Source organism: Rhinoderma darwinii, chromosome 6 (genome assembly GCF_050947455.1).
Source record: "Rhinoderma darwinii isolate aRhiDar2 chromosome 6, aRhiDar2.hap1, whole genome shotgun sequence".
Lineage (NCBI taxonomy): Eukaryota > Metazoa > Chordata > Amphibia > Anura > Rhinodermatidae > Rhinoderma > Rhinoderma darwinii.
Window position 1 is genome coordinate 142,663,022 of NC_134692.1, and position 19,426 is coordinate 142,682,447.

Here is a 19,426-nt window from a genome sequence, read left to right on the forward strand (position 1 = left end):
AGTATACCAGAGCATTATAGCAGCGATCGGAAGATCGCACAGTAAAGTCCCCTAGTGGAACTAGTGAAATAAATAATAAATGTGAAATAAAGATTAATAATAAAAATGACAGTAAACAAATAAATAAAACCATTTTTTTCCATAAAAAGTGGTTTTATTTAGTAAAAGTGTAAAAAATAAATAAAAGTACACATATGTGGTATCGCCGCGACCGTAATAACTCCATTAATAAAGTTAATATGTAATTTAAACCGCAAGGTGAACACCGTAAAAAAACAACTCAAAATTGGCGAAATTGCAATTTTTTTCCATTGCCCCCCAAAAAATCATAATAAAAATGAATCAATAAGTGCCATGCACCCTAAAACAGTACCAATCAAAACTACATCTCGTCCTGCAGAAAACAAGCCCAAAAAATCACTACATTGATGGAAAAATAAAAAAGTTACGGCTCTTGGAAAGCGACGATGCAAAAACAAATAATTTTAGTTCAAAAGTGTTTTTATTGTGCAAAAGTCGTAAAACATAAAAAACCTCTACATATGTGGTATCGCCGTAATCGTACCGACCCATAGAATAAAGGTAACATGTTATTTACGCCGCATAGTGAACAGCGTCAATTTAAAAACGCATAGAACAAAGGCGGAATTTCAGGTTTTTTTTATAATCCCCCCAAAAAAAGTTAAGAAAAGTTAATAAAAAAATTATATGTACCCAAAAATGGTGCTATTAAAAAGCACAACTAATCCCGCAAAAAACAAGCCCTCATACAGCTATGTAGATGAAAAAATAAGAACGTTATAGCTCTTTGAATGCGAATATAGAAAAACGAATAAAATAGCTTGGTCATTAGGGCCTAAAATGGGCTGGTCACTAAGGGGTTAAATAGTACCCACAAAATGCCAGTGTCAACGTCTACAGTGAAGAGGCGACTCCGGGATGCAGGCCTTCAGGGCAGAGTGGCAAAGAAAAAGCCATATCTGAGACTGGCTAATAAAAGGAAAAGATTAATATGGCCAAAAGCTCAGACATTGGACAGAGGAAGATTGGAAAAAAGTGTTATGGACAGACGAATGGAAGTTTGAGGTGTTTGGATCACACAGAAGAACATTTGTGAGATGCAGAACAACTGAAAAGATGCTGGAGGAGTGCCTGACGCCATCTGTCAAGCATGGTGGAGGTCATGTGATGGTCTGGGGTTGCTTTGGTGCTGGTAAAGTGGGAGATTTGTACAAGGTAAAAGGGATTGTGAATAAGGAAGGCTATCACTCCATTTTGCAACGCCATGCCATACCCTGTGGACAGCGCTTGATTGGAGTCAATTTCATCCTACAACAGGACAATGACCCAAAGCACACCTCCAAATGATGCAAGAACTATTTAGGGAAGAAGCAGGCAGCGGGTATTCTATCTGTAATGGAGTGGCCAGCGCAGTCACCAGATCACAACCCCATAGAGCTGTTGTGGGAGGAGCTTGACCGTATGGTATGCAAGAAGTGCCCATCACGCCAATCCGACTTGTGGGAGGGGCTTCTGGAAGCATGGGGTGACATTTCTCCCGATTACCTCAGCAAATTAACAGCTAGAATGCCAAAGGTCTGCAATGCTGGAATTGCTGCAAATGGAGCGACCACAGCAAAGTCTGAAGGAGAAAATCATTATTTCTAACCTTGTCAATGTCTTGACTATATTTTCTAGTCATTTTGCAACTCATTTGATAAATATAAGTGGGAGTTTTCATGGAAAACACAAAATTGTCTGGGTGACCCCAAACTTTTGAACGGTAGTGTATATTTCTATCATTTTTATTTATTTCAGTCGCTAAGGCTGGGTTCACATCAGCGTTTGTTTTCTGTTTATGGGTTCTGTTTTAGCTTTTCATTGGAGGAACCCATAAACTAAAGCTTCCGTTTGCATTACCATTGATTTCAATGGTTATTATTCTATTTGTTTCCGTTCAATAAGGTTTCCGGAAACAAACGATAACCAAGGTAAATGGAAGCATTACCATTGAAATCTATGGTAATGCAAACGGAAGCTTTAGTTTCCATCTGGCTTTCCGTTCATGGGTTCCTCTGACGGAAAGCTGCAACTGAACCCGTAAACGGAAAACCGACGCTGACGTGAATAGGCCTCAATATAGGTCCAACATATTTTGCAGCACTGTTCAGAGATTGACACCATTCACATAAGACCATGTCCCCAATTTTATGGAAAAAAATATAAAAATTGCCAGAAAACGTTGTGTGGACTCTAAAGAGAATGTCCAAAATTTAATGGCATGTCATATTAATCATTCTCAGATTTTTTTTCTTTTTATATCTTTATCTGACAGCACTGCAGATCCCCTGCCATATACAACGTGGGGTGCGGGCTTATGAGCGCGCTACCTACACATTTATTATTGACTTATGTATAAATGTATGTAGTAAGCTCCTCCATGTGAAAAAAACAGCGATTCCTCCATGGTTTTTTGCGCGTCGTTTTTACGGAATTCACTGTCCAATTAAAACAACATGTTACCTTTATTCTGCGGGTCAATACGATTATGGCGATACCAAATATATATAGTTTTTTCTATATTTTACAACTTTTACATGCAAAACCTAAGTGTAAAAAAGAACATTTATATTGCGTTGCCAAATTCCGAGAGCCGTAAGTTTTTATTTTTCTGTCGATTAATCGGTATGAGGGCTTATTTTCTGCAGGATAAGGCCTCATGCACACGACCGTAAAAACTCCCGTTATTACGGGTCGTAATTACGACCCGTAATAACGGGCTCATAGACTTCTATTGGCCACGGGTACCTTCCCGTTTTCTTACGGGAAGGTGCCCGTGCCGTTAAAAAAGATAGAACATGTCCTATTTCAGGCCGTAATAACGGCACGGACAGTCCATAGAAGTCTATGGAGCTCCCGTAATGACGGGTGGCTACATGTGTGCACCCGTCATTACGGGAGCGTTGCTAAGCGACGTCAGTAAATAGTCACTGTCCAGGGAGCTGAAAGAGTTAACTGATCGGCAGTAACTCTTTCAGCACCCTGGACAGTGACTACCGATCAGAATAAAGAGCAACCTGTAAAAAATAAAAATAAAAGACGTTCATACTTACCGAGAACTTCCTGCTTCCTCCAGTCCGGTCTCCCGGCCGTTGCCTTGGTGACGCGTCCCTCTCGACATCCGGCCCGACGTCCTGGCCGTCCCTGGATGACGTTTCAGCCCATGTGACCGCTGCAGCCAATCACAGGTCAATCACAGGCTGCAGCGGTCACATGGACTGCCGCGTCATCCAGGGATGTCGGGCTGGATGTGAAGAGAGGGACGCGTCACCAAGACAACGGCCGGGTAAGTATGAATTTCTTTAACTTTTATTACAGAAAGGGCTGTCCCTTCTCTCTATCCTGCACTGATAGAGAGAAGGGGCTTCCGATTAGTGCAGTGCTATTTTGCCGCCAAAAACTTGCCCGTAAATACGGGTGGAATACGGGTGACACCAGACCCATATTTACGGGCACGGGTCCGTAAATACTGGTGCAAAACGGGTCGAATACGTGTGACACCGGACCCGTATTTACGCCAGTATTTACGGGTGGGAAAAAATACGGTCGTGTGCATGAGGCCTAAGCTGTAGTTTTTAATAATACCATTTTGGTGTACATGCGACGGTTTGATCACTTTTTATTTAATTTTTTGTGGGAGATTAGGTTATTTTTTTTTTTACGGCGTTCACCGTGCGGGTTAAATAATTATATATTGTAATAGTTCCGACTTTTATGGACGCGGCGATACCAATTATGTTTATTTATTTATTTTTTTACTATGCTCTAGGGGGAATATGGGAAAAGGTTTTTTTTTTTAACTCTTAAATTAATTTAAACTTTTTTTTTTTTTACACAAAAAGGTTTTTTTTTATTAGTCCCCCTAGGGGACTTCAACCTAATGTATTGCAGTATATCGTGATTCTGACAGGCCGGAGGCAAGGCTTAATAGGTGTACAAAGATGGCGGACCTGGGGGCGTTCATTAAGCCCCCAGGCAGCCAAAGCAAACATTGCCCCCCCGCGATTGCGTTGCGGAGGGCGTGATGAGCTGTTAGAGGGGGTCGCCCCCCTCTTTCTGACGATTTAAACGTTGCGGTCGGTATTGACCGCAGCATTTAATGTGTTAAACTAGCGGGATCGCGCTCGAGCGCGATGCCGCTATTTACTCTGAAGTGACGGCTGTAACATACAGCCAACATCGGCATCATACGGAACGAGTTCACTGCGTGAGCCCGCTCCATACTTCCCCTACCCGACTTTGGGGTATGGATACGTCAAATGTTGGGAAGGGGTTAATAATCAAATGTCAAGTCCAAAACTAATGCACAGGGTGTGTGCTCATATAGGATTAGGAACTGGAATTTGATTTTGTGGAGCAATATAGTTCATTTATTATGAATCAGTTCTAAAAGAAGAACCCGTGTATTGGGAATAATGACAGAGGGATTCAGAGGAGGGATTCAAAGTCCCGACCTTTTTTTTCCCACTCTTTTGCAGAAACTTTAAGGCTATGTAAACCTTTTTTTACAGTTTTTTTTTATGGTCGTGTGCATGAGGCCTAAAGCAGCAATTTTTCAACGATATTCTCAGTGGAACCAGATTTGTTCAACACTAAGGCCTCTTTCACACGACAGTGAAAAACGGCCATGTGATGGCCGTCCTTTTAACGGCTTTCACATGGCCGTTTTCAGAACAATGATATTCTATGGGTGCATTCACACGGCCGTTTTTTTAACGGCCCGTGAATAATGGCCGTCAAAAAATAGGACATGTCCTATTTTTGGCCGTTTTAACGGCCTGACGGCCCCCATAGAAGTCAATGGATCCGTTTTTAACGGCTGTCAAATGTAACAACCGTTAAAAACGGATCTGTTCGGGATTGGCAAGGGAACTACTAGTTCCCTTGCTGGCTATCGTTGGCATACTCACGTTTGCGGCGCTTCTTCAGGTGTGGTCACTCGTCTGTGGTCACTCGGGTTTGAAGGCGCCTCGATGACGTCATCGCCCCGTCGCGCTGCCTTGCCAGATCCCGTGCAGATGAGTGACCACAAGTGAAGAAGAGGAGAGACGGCGCTGCTCTCGTGAGTATGCTGCATGATCTATAGGCAGGCTGGTGTGGCATCTACAGGCAGGCTGGTGTGGCACGATCTACAGGGAGGCTGGTGTGGCACGATCTACAGGGAGGCTGGTGTGGCACGATCTACAGGGAGGCTGGTGTGGCACGATCTACAGGAAGGCTGGTGTGGCACGATCTACAGGGAGGCTGGTGTGGCATCATCTACAGGGAGGCGTGTGGCAGCATCTACAGGGAGGCGTGTGGCATCATCTACAGGGAGGCAGGTGTGGCATCATCTACAGGGAGGCGTGTGGCATCATCTACAGGGAGGCGTGTGGCATCATCTACAGGGAGGCGTGTGGCATCATCTACAGGGGGCGTGTGGCATCATCTACAGGGGGCGTGTGGCATCATCTACAGGGGGCGTGTGGCATCATCTACAGGGGGCGTGTGGCATCATCTACAGGGAGGCTGTAAATAGTGTCTAGGTGAACATGTGACCTTCCTTTGGTTGTTTTCAGGGGGTTGGGACAAAAAAAAGCCTGACCAATGAAATTCATCAGTTTTTTTAACGGCCATGAAAAACTGATGCAAAATGGATGTCAAACGGCCATTAAAAACGAACAGATGGACTTGAAATGGATGAAAATTTAGAGACAAACTGATGCAAAATGGCCATGAAAAACCGACAGTTGATCAGTTTTAAATTGACATTTTTTTTCACTGTCGTGTGAATAAGGCCTTATTGCCTATTTACCGAGGAAATGTCATATCATGTTTACTTGGCTATCAGATACTTTTCTGTTATGTAATATTCATCTAGAACTGGCCTTGGATTAAATAACTTGAAAGTATTATTGGTCGCATATTGGTATAAAATTGATGATCATTGTAAAGTAATTTTTTTTTTTAAATGGCGAAACTCAAACTAATATACATGGTGTGTGCTCATATAGTCTGCTCACAGCTTGTGCAGTGCATTTTATGGGCCTTAACTAATTGTGATGGGACAAGACACGCTTTCACACTACTGTGGGTTCAGTCCAGTGGGTGGATTTTTAGAAGCAACCATCCCACCAAGCCAACCATTTTGTCATTTGTGGGAAGTGGCCAGAATGACCAGACTTTAATATGCAATGTTTTTCCTTTACTTTTGTTTTATTAGTATTTAAAGAAAACTTCTCATTAGAGTCTTGACACATGTAGGCGTCTATATTTTTTGTCCAAATTATGTTTGTATATTTTCTGCCAAAAACGTGAGGGGCTTTCATCAGTTGAATGTAGCAGAGCTTTTCTCATTGAAGAGAGACCCTCGCTACGACTTAAAATAAAAGAAAAGTCTGAGATACCCTAATATTTGCTTCTGTTTATAATTACACCAACTAAATAAGCCCCCAAAGTGCCAAACACGGGGTCTGAAAATTCAAAATACTTCCTGGCTCTGGAGTTGCAGCAGCTATCATATGATCTCTGTTAGTGCTGCTGATTGGCTGAGAAGGATAATATGGAATAGTACGTGACTCTAAAGAAGTAGTTCTAGCTGCCCCCACCCCACCCCTGAGCCTTGTCAGACAATCCGCATTGTATTAGAATAGTATATAAATAAAAACTACGTGTGGCAATAATTCTCAGCAAATTAATTTTTTTTTGTGGCATCTGAATTTACCATAAGTACATATGTTATGGCGTAGATGTTGGTTTCTGAGACAAAAAAAAAACACGTTACGCCCGGAACCGTAAATCTTCATATTTGAGGATTCTTCCTTGTCTTGTTTTAATTAACACGATCATACACTACATGGACAAAAGTATTGGGACACACCTTATTATTATTGAATTCAGGTATTTCACTTCGTCCCATTGCAACAGGTGTAGAAAAATTCAGCACCTCGCCATGCAGCCGCCTTTACAAATATTTGTGAAAGAATTTATCGCACTAAAGAACTCACTGAATTCCATCCAGGTCCTGTAATAGGACGCTACCGTTGTAACAAGTCCATTCCGGAAAGGTCTTCTCGACTAGATATTCCACCATCACCTGTGAGTGATATTATTGTAAAGTGGAAGGAACCGCAGCAACTCAGCCACAAAGTGGAGACCAAGTAAAGTTACAGAGCGGGGGTGCTGAGGCCCATAGTGAATAAAAGTCGCCAATGCTCCGCTGACTCAATTACTGCAGAATACAGACTTCCTCTGGTATTCACATCTGCACAGAAACTGTGCCCGGGAGCTTCATGACATGGGGGCCAAGCAGCTGCATGCCAGCCTTACATCACCAAGCACAATGCCAAGTGTCAGATGGAGGGGTGTAAAGCTGCTGCCACTGGACTCTGGAGCAGCGGAAACATGTTCTGTGGGGTGACGCTTCTCTATCTGGTAGACTGATGGACAAGTCTGGGTTTTGGCGAATACCAGGAGGGCGTTACCTGCCTGACTGCTTGTGCTAGCTGTAAAGTTTGGTGGAGGAGGGATAATGCTATGTGCATTTCAATTCACACGTTTTACATACAATGCTGGTCACCAAAATCCAAGCTTTGAGATCATCTTTTTAAAATCAACTCAATGGTAACATTTTACAAACAATAAGGCAAAGTTTACACGCCGCAAATTAGTCGCAGATTTTGTTGCGAATTTCACACAGATCTCACCCTTTTGCATTGCCAAGGGTAAGTTCTGTGATTCAAATCCGGAAAAATCTGTGACATGTGAATTCCACCTTTAGTGTTCCAAAAAGGAAGTGCAAATTGTTTTTAAGAGCTATAGTGAACGTCAGCAGTGAGACGTGCTGCAATTTTCTAAAATATAATTTAGTATATATAGTTTTTTTTAGTTTTAACTTGATAGCCTAATTCCCCATGCACACGAACGTCTTTTTGCGGCCGCAACTCCCCGGGTGAATTGAGGTCCCATTCATTTCTATGGGCCCATGCACATGACCGTGTTTTGCAGGCTCATTTAAATGAATGCACGGCCCGTGATTTGCGGGTGACACTCCGCGGTCGTCCGACCCAAAAATCACGGCCGTGCACATGGCTACGATCGCGTGCATGAGGCCTAAAGGTGGCAGCTTTCAAAACTGATGCAAAAAAATCAGTTCTGTAATTCTCATTCCACTAAGTGTAAGCTATTTCAGTGTAACGTGATTGTAATCATAGCTTTACTTTACAGTACACAGGGCTTTGTAATGTGGTATGTGAAATAGTTAAAGGGTATTAAAATCGTCCATGATTTTGTAGAAAACCACTGTGCACATAGCCAATATGAAAAAATTGTGCATCCTATTATATGTTTATATGATTAAACAAACTATCGTGCAACCCCCTGCTGCATTACCGGCCTCCATTTTCTAGACGGTAAATGCAGTTGTGCTCTCTGCCAAAACAAGATAAATGGATGAAATGGGAGCACGCTGGACGAGGGCAGCACTCGGTCAAGGTTCTAAAGAAAGGAAGATTTTTGGGGCAGGTCAAAGGGTCACATTATTTGGAAAGGCACCGAAGGTTTGGGTTCATACACAAGTGCTGAGTTGTCAGACATCAGAAATCAGACTGTCTGTTGATCTTTTCCTTTCCCTTTGAGCAGGAGGGGGAATGTGTCTATGGCCATTTTTACCTTTTAAGGAGGATTAGTAAGTGAAGCCCCCTCCTCAAGGCCCCTTCTCCTTCCTATGTCCTCTCTGTATGTCTTCTGTTTTTTTCATTCACTGGGACATAATCCCAGCTGCTTGGTCTGCTGAGCAATGTCCAATACATTACAGTATAAGCATTTACACCGTTTTTTTTAGGGTGATGGCACACGGTAAAGATGAGGGAATTTCCTGAAATTAGTTTCTGGTCTGATTTCTATCGTAATTTGGTTTGGTCCGAATAAATTTGCCGTGAATTCCAACTTCCCCGATTGCCCTGTCTGACTTGAATGATAGCCATGACTAAGAGCACGTGAAGTGCTTGAAACGCGTAGGCTCACAATACCTACTTCTGTTGCCTTGCTACCAAGTCTGCCTGTTCATCCAATTTTACAAAGTTTTTTTTTTATACCAATAAATTTAGGAATACGCTCCTTTTTAAACACTCCTACAGCGCTGGATCAATTCTTTCTATTTTCCTGCCCTGTCTGACGCTCTGATCTTTTTTAGGACTGGATCCAAGTTGGAAACAGTCCTAGAAGACCTCAGAGATTGCAATAGGGCAATCGGGGACTTGCAATTCAACCCCTAAAATTAAAAAAATACTATATTTACCCTCCCCTTGTCTTCTGTAGTGACGCGTCGCTGCCGGTCTACTGAGATGATGTTGTTTTGTCCCGTGTGACTGCTGCAGCTTATGATTGGCTGCAGCGGTCGCATTGGGCAAAACAACATCTCAGGGGGCCGGCAGGTGAGATGACGTTGTTTTGTCCCATGTGACCACTGCAGTTAATCTCCGGTTAAAGGGGACAAAACTACGTGATCTCAGGAGGCCGGCAGGGATGAGTCGCTACGGGAGACGAGGGAAGGTGGGGAGTATGGTATTATTATTATTTTCAAATTTCCTCTTCTCCCCTCTTTGTTTTTCTCCAATCTGTAAAATTGTGGTCGGCAGCTGCCATTTTGCAGATTCTTGCACCAAAAGCCCCATAAGTTTTGTTTTCCGAAACTCTTGGGAAATTTGTAGTGAATTAGATTCATGCTAAATAGATTCGCTATCTCTAGCACAGAGAACATGAAACATTTGGCACAGCTCACAGTGTACTAGACAAACTTATTTATGTCACCTCAAAGCTTTGTGTACAGCAGTATTTTGTAACACTTTTCATACATCATGTTTTTTCCAATCCGTTGTACTTGTTGATGACTATTTTAAACAAAAATAGTGCACGTCACTCACAAATTTCTACATTATAATTTTCAACTACCTTTCTGTTACGTTGCGACTTTGCAGCCTTCCCGCCCTGCCATAATAGTAGGTTGCGGTCAGCATGTCCTTCCCGCGAACCGCTATACTATTACGGTGCAATGATGGTACAGGCACAGGAGCTGTGACTTCGCTCTCACTTGTGGGTACAGGCTGTATTATACAGCCGATACCTAAGGGGGCTCCCTCTGTAAGTCCATTGGTACCCTCAAGATGCAATTGCGGGTTTCTGATGGGTTGCCACTGTCCCCAGGTTTGTCATGTACAAGAGCTTATTAGGCGGGGCGTAATACGGCCCAGTAGATCCACACCCCGCGCCGTGACAATAGGTCATCAGTTTTCTGTGCCTGGATAACTCCTTTAAGGGGTAAAAGTACATTTGAGGTGTATCCATTTCATTTCACAAACAAAATACAAACTTGACAAAGAGAATCTGCTATTTTATCTATAGTTTGTGAAAAGACATAATTACAGTAGTTCTGTGATGACCTTTAATTTTGCATATGTGGAGATAAATAATTATTTTTACAATTCGTTTTACAAAATGACTATTTCCATACATTTGTTTCACTAACAAGTTTCAAGATTTTACATTTTAGCAAACATTGATAAAACATGAGAATGAGTCAGTTGGTCCATTATTAAGCACAGTCTTTATGCCACCCCTTCACTCTCTCCCTCTCTCCATTACACCCTCTATCTTAGGCAGGGGCAGCCGGAAGATGTGACGAGGGATTTAGTGTACTGATCAGGAACCAAGGACAGGATTGAATGTTCAGCTCAGACTTTCAGCCTGCAGGAATAGATAGAGGCGCAGGACAGAGGGCAGAGAAGAAGCAACATCTAAGGGAGATTGAATGCTGATGACAGAAATGCAGATATATATAGAAGCACTTGAAGATGAACAGATAACGATGGATATATAGGCTGGGATAGATGATAGATGGGTTGATAGATATTTTTTAGGAACAAGTTGATACATTTGGTATAGATTATCTGACTGGTTTGTCTAAAATTACCAATGTTTTATGTATACTACTCAATAAAGCAGTGAACAAGTAGCATGAAGGAATTATGGAGGAGATCGTATTTTAGTGTGGATTCCATGTGTTGGTTACGTGGGAGCTTATCAAAATCTCCATCCATACCCCTAGATATCCATAACTATTTGCTAATAGGCTTTTCTTTGTGTTAATCCTTGCAGCAGTTTTATTTAGTTATCCAGCTTTTCTAAAAAAAAACAACAAAATACATAACACAAACTACCCAGCAGTAATTGGAGAGTTCCTTTCCATATCCATCGATTGGCCAAGGTTACTCCTTGTGTTGTAGGAATTTTGCTGGCCAGAAGTTGGGGTAACTCAAGATCTTGGTATGAGCATTACTAACCCCAGGAGTGACATCTCTGCTGGTTAATTTTATCAGTGGGAGATGGAGCAGACAGATGCTATTGTGAGAGTATCTTAGTCATATAGAAATGTAGGAAAGGGAACATGGACTGGCGGAAACTGGGAGACCTGGTGCAGAAGCAAATGAAACAAAAATGTGAAATGTGCCATTTTGATTAAAAAACCATAAGAGTTGGGAATTATTCTGGTTGTCCTGGGTGGCGCATTTTAGGGAACTGGTGCAGTCTTGGAGATGGGAATTGGGGATTTGAATTATAAAGGATGTTTATTCCTAGATCACTGGCAGAACTTAGAGCACGGGTAGGAGGTGAAGGAGAGGTAAGGAGGTGCAGCACTATGGGGAACTTTGTGGGTGAGTGTAATAAGTTTAAATTGTGTTTTAAAATGTATGAGCAACCAGTGCAGTGACTGGCACAGGGTAGAGGCATTGGTGAAGTTTTGGACAGAAAGATGAGTTTGACTTCTACATTCGGGATGGATTGAAAAGGGGAAAGTTTGGTGAGGGGAAGACCGATTGGTAATGAGTTACAATAGTAAAGATGCGAATGAATCAAAGCCACAATAAGAGTTTTGGCTATTTCCACAGTAAGAAAAGGGCGGATTCTAGAGATGTTTTTGAGTTGCAAGGGACTTAAGTGTTCAAGTGATTGACTATAAGAAGTAAAGTAAAGATCTAAGTCAAACAAATCCCCAAAACAGCAGGCGTGCTGCCAAGGAGTGATGCGGCACCACACATTGAGATGGAGACATCAGGTTTAGGTAGGTTAGTAGATGGTGGAGACAGAGGGAGCTCAGTTTTTGAAAGATTGATTTCAGATATAGAGAGGAGGTGACATGATGTTAGAGACAGCAGACAGACAATCACTGGCGTTCTGTATTAGAGCGCGGGTGATGTCACAGGAAGAGGCATATAATTGGGTGTCATCAGCGTAGAGATGGTACTGGAAGCCAAATCTGCTAATGGTTTGTCCAATAGGAGCTGTGCAGAGAGAAAAGAGAAGAGGACCAAGTACTGATCCCTGAAGCACCCCAACAGCAAGAGGAAGAGGAGAACATGTAGAGCCAGCAAATGACACACTGAACAAGCGGTCGGAGAGGTAGAAAGTAAACCAATGGAGAGCAGTATCTTTAAGGCCAATAGGGTGGAGCATAATGAGTAGGAGTTGATGATCTATGGTGTCAATCGCAGCAGAGAGATCCAGAAGAATCAGTAGAGAGTAGTTTCCATTGGATTTAGCTGTCGGCAGGTCCTTTCAGACTTTCGTAAAGCAGTTTCTATAGGGATAATCAGAACGTAAGGGGTCCTGAAGAGAGTTAGCAGAGAGATAGTGGATTAGGCGGTAGTAGACCAAGCCTTCCAGGAGTTTAGAGATGAAATGGGGATTAGAGACAGGTTGGTAGTTAGCAGCACAGAATGAGTGTAGGGGTATTTTGTTTTTATTATCAGTAATGAGGTTGAAACGGAATGTTTCAAAGACCAGGGAAAGATTCCGGAGGAAAAAGTTGAATATTTTAGTCAGGTAAATAGTGACAGCCGGGGACAGAGACTAAACAAGGTGTGAGGGTATAGGGTCACTAATGCAGGTAGTAGGACGAGTAGAAGAGAGGAGCCTGGAGACTTCTACTTCTGTTATTGGGTCAAATCCTGAACGTGAAGAAAAGAAAGTGTGGGAGGGAAGGGGATCGATTCTACTTAAGGATCAGAAGATGATTTCATGATGGTTGGTGTCAATTTTAGCTTTGCAATAAGTGGCCAGGTCTTCATTACCAAGATCTACACTTTAGGACTAAGGAGGGAGTGAAAAGTATCAGTCGTTTTGGGTTATTAGATCGTGTGGAGATGAGAGAGGTGACAGGATTGTTTTGGCCCATTGAAGGGCAGGGTTGTATGTTTTGAGCATGAACTTGTAATGGAGGAAATCTGCTGACAAATGTGATTTTCTCCTTTTAACATTTGGCACATCTAGAGCACCGATGAAGAAAAAGGGTTCGAGATTTGTGGAAAGGTTGCCTCTGTCTGTGTGGGGAGGTTCAGGGCATAGGGGGCGGCTTCATCCTGGTCTCTTGAGTGTTTTATTAGAATGTTTGGCAGCCAATTTGGAACAGGAGAGGGAAGAGATAGGGGCCATGAGGATAAGTGTGGACATCAAAGGAGGGAAATGTGAGTGAGGGTTTCGGGGAAACATAACAGACATCACTAATTTTAAATTTAATTCCATGTGGTTCTGACACAAATAAAGTAAAATAATTTTTATACCCCACACATGAGATTATTTCCAAATAGAAAACAGTCCAAGTCCTCTATAAGGACGAACGCAACATTTTGGGAGATCTTCCTATGATTCTTAAGTACATGGCCGGCGTCAGAGTGGGCCCCCTGCTACTCTCTGCTCTGCATTACCTCCTGTGTAGTTTCTTTTACTCAGGTAGTAAAAAAGGTGAAAAGTAAAAGTTGCAAATTTTTAAAATACACTTTATTAAATAAACGTCAGAAAGCGATACATAGAATGGACATATTTGGTATCCTCATCATCGTAACAACCTGTACAATACAGTGACTCAATTATGGGTAAATGTTATAAATAGAAATGTCACAATTGTTTTTCTTTCTAAGTTTAACCCATAATACCGTACATGTTAATATAAATGAAATGCTTACTTATGTATATGGAAAAATAGTGCCTAATAAAACTACAGCTCGTCTCACAAAAATCAAGACCTCATACAGCTATGATGATGTCAATATATGTATGTCATTATTAAAAAAATAAATAAAACTAACCCACACAAACACAGCAAAAAAAGTGGCGAAATTGTCAACAATGACATTGTTGGTGTATAAGTATAATGGGTGGATGAAAGATTGTGAATCATAAGGGCCCACGTAAACCAGGAGCTGGCCCTGCTCAAGCCTGTCGTCGTGCGTTCAACTAAACTTAAGGGGTAACTAAACGTTCAACAAACTTGGCGCTTGACTTTATTCAAATAATGCAATCAATGCAAAATGCGTAACTTAAAGGGTAACTAAACTTTTAGAAAACTTCCGACATGTCATAGTGACAAGTCAGAAGTTTTGATTGGTGGGAGTCCGAGCACTGAGACCCCCACCAATCACTAAAACAAAGCAGCAGAAGCGCTTGTGTGAGCGCTGAGCCGTTTTGTTTCTGTTTGTTTTTTTCCGGAAAGCCGATGTAGACGTTCTATTGAGCCCGTAAACCGCTACATTGATTTACGGAAAAAGCTGAACAGAAACGAGTGTTTCAGCGCTGACACGAGCGCTTCTGACGCTTTGTTTTAGCGATTGGGGGTCTCAGCACCCGGACCCCCACCAATTAAAACTTCTGATGTCACCATGACATGTCAGAAGTTTGTTGAACGTTTAGTTACCCTTTAAGCATACCTAATACATTTTAAATGGAGTAGGCAGAACCCACTGCCCCCCCCTTTCAACAAAAGTGTCTAACTCACAGGGCTCTAGATTAAAATGGGTCTCAGAAGCGACCAAAAAATACCATTTGACTCCTAAAGTTTTAGACTTTGGAGCCCAAGGTACACAAGGGATTTATTATTATTTTTTGCCTGGAGCCCAAATCCCAAAAGACCAGGTTTACACAGGGCGAAAGTGGATCCTGGAGGAAAAGTATTAGGGCGCAGTCACACGCGGCAGGTGATTCAGAAATTTCTGCAACTAAAAATCAGTTTCATTCATCTGAATGGGACTTGCAGAAATTCCAGCAGCTGTTGCAGAAAAACCGGCGAATGGAACTGATTTTCTGTCGCATAAATGTATGCAACTAAATCTGCCGTGTGTGACTGCACCCTAAACATAAGGATTTCTCTTCTTTTTGTATCTACTTCTTGTTTTGGTTTAGAATCTGCACGGTGTGAACCTGGCTTTACAGGGTTTAAATGGCAATGTGTTTTATTAAGCATTGGGTTTACACCAACTTCCTACATAGCTTGGAAATCTAAAAGCTGAAAAATGGCTATATTTACTGATACATGTCGCTGCTGCATTTGAAGCCTCATGCGTATTAGGGCTCTCTTTTTCTACCTGTGGTGCCCCCAATTTTATATACAGAAGCGTACAGAGGTTTTTAATAACAATCTGACAGAAAAAAAAATGCTATGATGCTCCAATGGATGCTGTAAGAACCGTGGTATTCACCACCCTGATGGCCTTACGGCGGCACCTTAGTAAAAATTTCACAAATAATATAATTTTGGATGGTATTGGAATTCAACATATAGTCACATGATTGAAGAGATTACAGTAACTAGAGACTCCTCTAGTTCATCAAAGAATAAAAAAATCATTCTGGATTTGCAGAAATGGTGTGAGACGATATGCAAATCATATATTAATTGATAATATAGCCATAGTGGTAGTTCATAATGTCTTACACATTCATACATAATGCCACTTATTAGAAATGCTCAATGTCTCCTTTTAATATTTGCTTTATCTACATATACACCACAATAAATTGATACTTCACCGAATTTTTTTTTTCCTAGTATTAATTTTGTATAGTAAATTTGGTTCCATTTTCTTCTGGATCATTACTACTAATTTACGACCAGTAAATATTGACACGCTACACCCAAGTTACTACCTGCCAGTCACACAACTCCATGTGCCTTTATTACCCTGCCGGGACACAGTGGCAGCTAATGGCTCTGACAGCTTGATTACAGTCACAGATCAAATGCAAATAGTGAGACATTTCTGTATTAATTTGGGGAACTAAGGTTGAAACAAGAACAAACATAGTCTTTATAACTACGCAATGTTACCAATTCCCTACGCCAGAGCAAAGATCCTACAGATATTTTGTAGTAGAGAATTTCAATAGTTCTTTATCTTTACAACTTGCGGACAGTGCATTTCGTTGCACCACGTTTCATAGTTTATTAGGTTTTATAGAGCTTTTTATGTAGATAAGAACAGTTGTGTTGCCTATAGGAACCATTCAGTTTTCAACTACCTTTTATGAAGGAAATTTAAGCAAACGTCTGGCTGGTTGTAATGGATGAGATTATGGTTTATCAAAGTAGCTTTTTACACCAACGTAAATGAGAGTTAACGGCTCATTTAGTGGCTATTGCGCTGTCTGTGGCTCTGTAACCATTGCTATTGTATGACTCTCAGCAAGGTGTGATCTTTAGTTTCACAACAGCTGGAAAGCTACAGGTTGAAGACCATATATGATAATATAATGGATTACTTTTGGCCAGTTATATAAAAGGGCTTCAAATGTTTAGAAAAAGAAACCTAGAAGTTGATGGCAGGAACATCTAATCTCCCCATTGATGCATACTTATTATCAAATACAATATATTAATGATTTAGGACTTAGTTTTGGTAATATAAGTTAGGGAAAAAAACTGATATTTAGTTGCATCGTTACTGCACTATTTATTTATTCCATGGCAACACAGACCATAACAGACAATGTAAGAAAGATAGGTAATCATAAAAATTGATGGCCTATCCTCAGGATAAGCCATCAATAGCTGATCAGTCGGGGTCTGACTCCCAGGACCCCCGCCAATCAGCTATTTTGAAGGGGCTGCCCTTCATTTTTTCTTGCTCACTGTGATTCGTCAACACAGATTTATCGGTGATTCACAGGTATTGCAGCGTTCTCTCCTGTTCACCTCAATGAGAGCAAAAGCTGCTACTTCCGTGTCGACGATTCACAGTGAGCAAGATGAAATGGAGGGGAAGCCGTGCTCGTATTAGTGCTGCACCTTCTTCAAAACCACTGATTGGCGGGGGTCCCGGGAGTCGGACCCCGACCGAGCAGCTATTGATGGCCTATCCTGAGGATAGGCCATTAATTTTTAGCGGCTGGATAAACCCTTTAAATTTGTGTACTCTGGTGGTTTGGCAGATTCCTCAGTGTGCAGAGGAGTCACGCTGATTTATTGAGTGTTGGCAGGAAGCTGTTCTTACAACGACTCTCAGGACGGCTAAGTATCTTTTATATCTAGCAGCAATGACATCAGCCTAGACTTCACTGGCAAAGGCACTGCAAACCAGTCTCATCAGTGATAACCTGTATCCTACACTCCCCTTTTATACGCTGGTTGTATCGCTATGTATTAGAGAACTTCACAATTCATCATCGTTTTTTTAAATACATTTCTTTTACTATTCTATCAGAGGCCACATGTTTTTACATGTTCACTACTATCATCTTTGTGTGAGAATATGACATTAATCATTGAAGTGACCACATGTCATTAAATTCTCCGTAAAATTTCCGTGTTTTTCGTGGAAACAATAGAGTTGTAGACAGCGCAGTTCCGGAAACTTTATGGAATGGAAACATACTGAAACTGAAGCATTACCATTGAAATCAATAGTAATACAAACGGAAGCGATAGTTTCTGTTTGGCTTTCCGTGTGTCTGACGGAGAGGTTGAACGGAACCTGAACGCTGATGTAAACGGCCCTAACATATTTGGTGTTATAATTTTTACCATTTTTCAGATCTCTGCTGTTTTCTCTCCCATAGTGACATGCCTGGATCAATAAAAGATCTTCAGAGATGCTCTCTGAGGCTAAAAGCTGCTGTACACAACACTTCAGGAGCTGGAACCCACATGATCAAGGGTATATTCCCACAGTGCTGTCAAATCGCGTTTATGCTGTAGTTTTGAAATAATTACAGCAAAAAAAATAAATGCTATTTCACCGCACCATGTGAATATACTATAAATGTCTCACATTTCTCTTTGTTTATACTAACGGCCCATGTAAACCACCCTAAGGCCTTATTCACACGAATGTGTTAAAGGTCCGCGTGACGGCCGTTGAAACAACGCCCATCACACAGACCTATATAATTCAATGTGGCCGTTCACACGGCCGTTGTTTCAACGGAGCGTATGAAGGGTCCGTGAGAAAATAGGACATGTCCTATTTTTTCACGCTTCACGCATCACTCCATAGACTCTAGTCTATGGAGGATGTGTGATATCGTGCCCCGTAGCTCAGACCACGATACACCTCGGACATGGAAAACGGCCGTTTTTCACGTCCGAGGTTCACAACGTTCGCGTGAATCCGGCCTTAGGAATCTCTAATTAAAGTGTAAACATAGAGACAAGTGAGGGTTTATTCACATGGCGCAGCGATATTACGTTTTTTTTGTCTGTAATTTTCTCAAAATTTGGGACGCATGACCGGACACACGAAGCAAAACCACATATGATTTATCACAAAGTGTCGCAGTTTTGCAATACAGTCTTTTACCACAGTTTTTACAGGTTAAATACATGTTTTTAGTGTTTCACCCACGAGCACAGCATGGAACACTACCTGCATGTGTGGATGCACACTAAATTAATTTCTACAGCCCATATAAACGTGTTCAGTGAAGTGAAAAAAAAGCAAAGAAAACATGTCAAGTCATGGTTTTATTGATGCGAAAGAATCTTGTACTTTATTAGAAAGTTTACTCTGAGCTTTTATGTCCCATCATACCCCTATTGGGACAGATCTAAACTCCGTCTGTCAAAACCATGACTGATCACCAATGAGGCACCGATGTATAGAGAACTCCATCCCCCCTTGCAGTGGGTTCCCATTTAGGACATTTATGGCATATCCACAGGATGTGCCATAAATATCTGATAGTTGCGGGTCCCACCTCTGGGACCCACACCTATCTCTAGAATAGGGCCCCCTGACCACTATCCTAGCTTCTCTTGTTTTTTCTACTCTCTGACAACTGATGAGGTGGTTAGAAGTACGGAAACAACCGAGCACGCTGAGCTACGATGTTTTTGTAACTCTAATAGAAGTGAATGGAATTTATAGAAAAGTGTACCGTGTTAAGCTACGCTATTTACAAAACTCGGGAGCTACATTTCTATGTTTCCCAGAACTTTCATTCACTTCTATGGGAGTTACAAAACAGCGTAGCTCAGCAAACTCGGCTGTTTCTGTAGTGCCGACCTCCTCGTCAGTCAATGGCCAGAGAGCAGCAAGAGAAGGTAGGACAGGGGTCAGTGGGC

General features: G+C 41.7%; 1 long non-coding RNA gene across 4 annotated transcripts in view; it reads left to right on the plus strand.

Moving 5' to 3' along the window:
• The window catches only part of LOC142656003 (uncharacterized), a 126,707-nt gene that overhangs the window by 28,567 nt on the left and 78,714 nt on the right, over window positions 1–19,426 (plus strand). Inside the window, exon 5 of one of the 4 annotated variants that reach the window (XR_012849576.1) lies at window positions 10,695–11,053. The exons of the other annotated variants lie outside the window; for them this stretch is intronic. This is a non-coding gene — a long non-coding RNA (uncharacterized LOC142656003). Of the gene's footprint in view, window positions 1–10,694; window positions 11,054–19,426 lie in introns of those variants that run through there. 4 annotated transcript variants of the gene reach the window in all.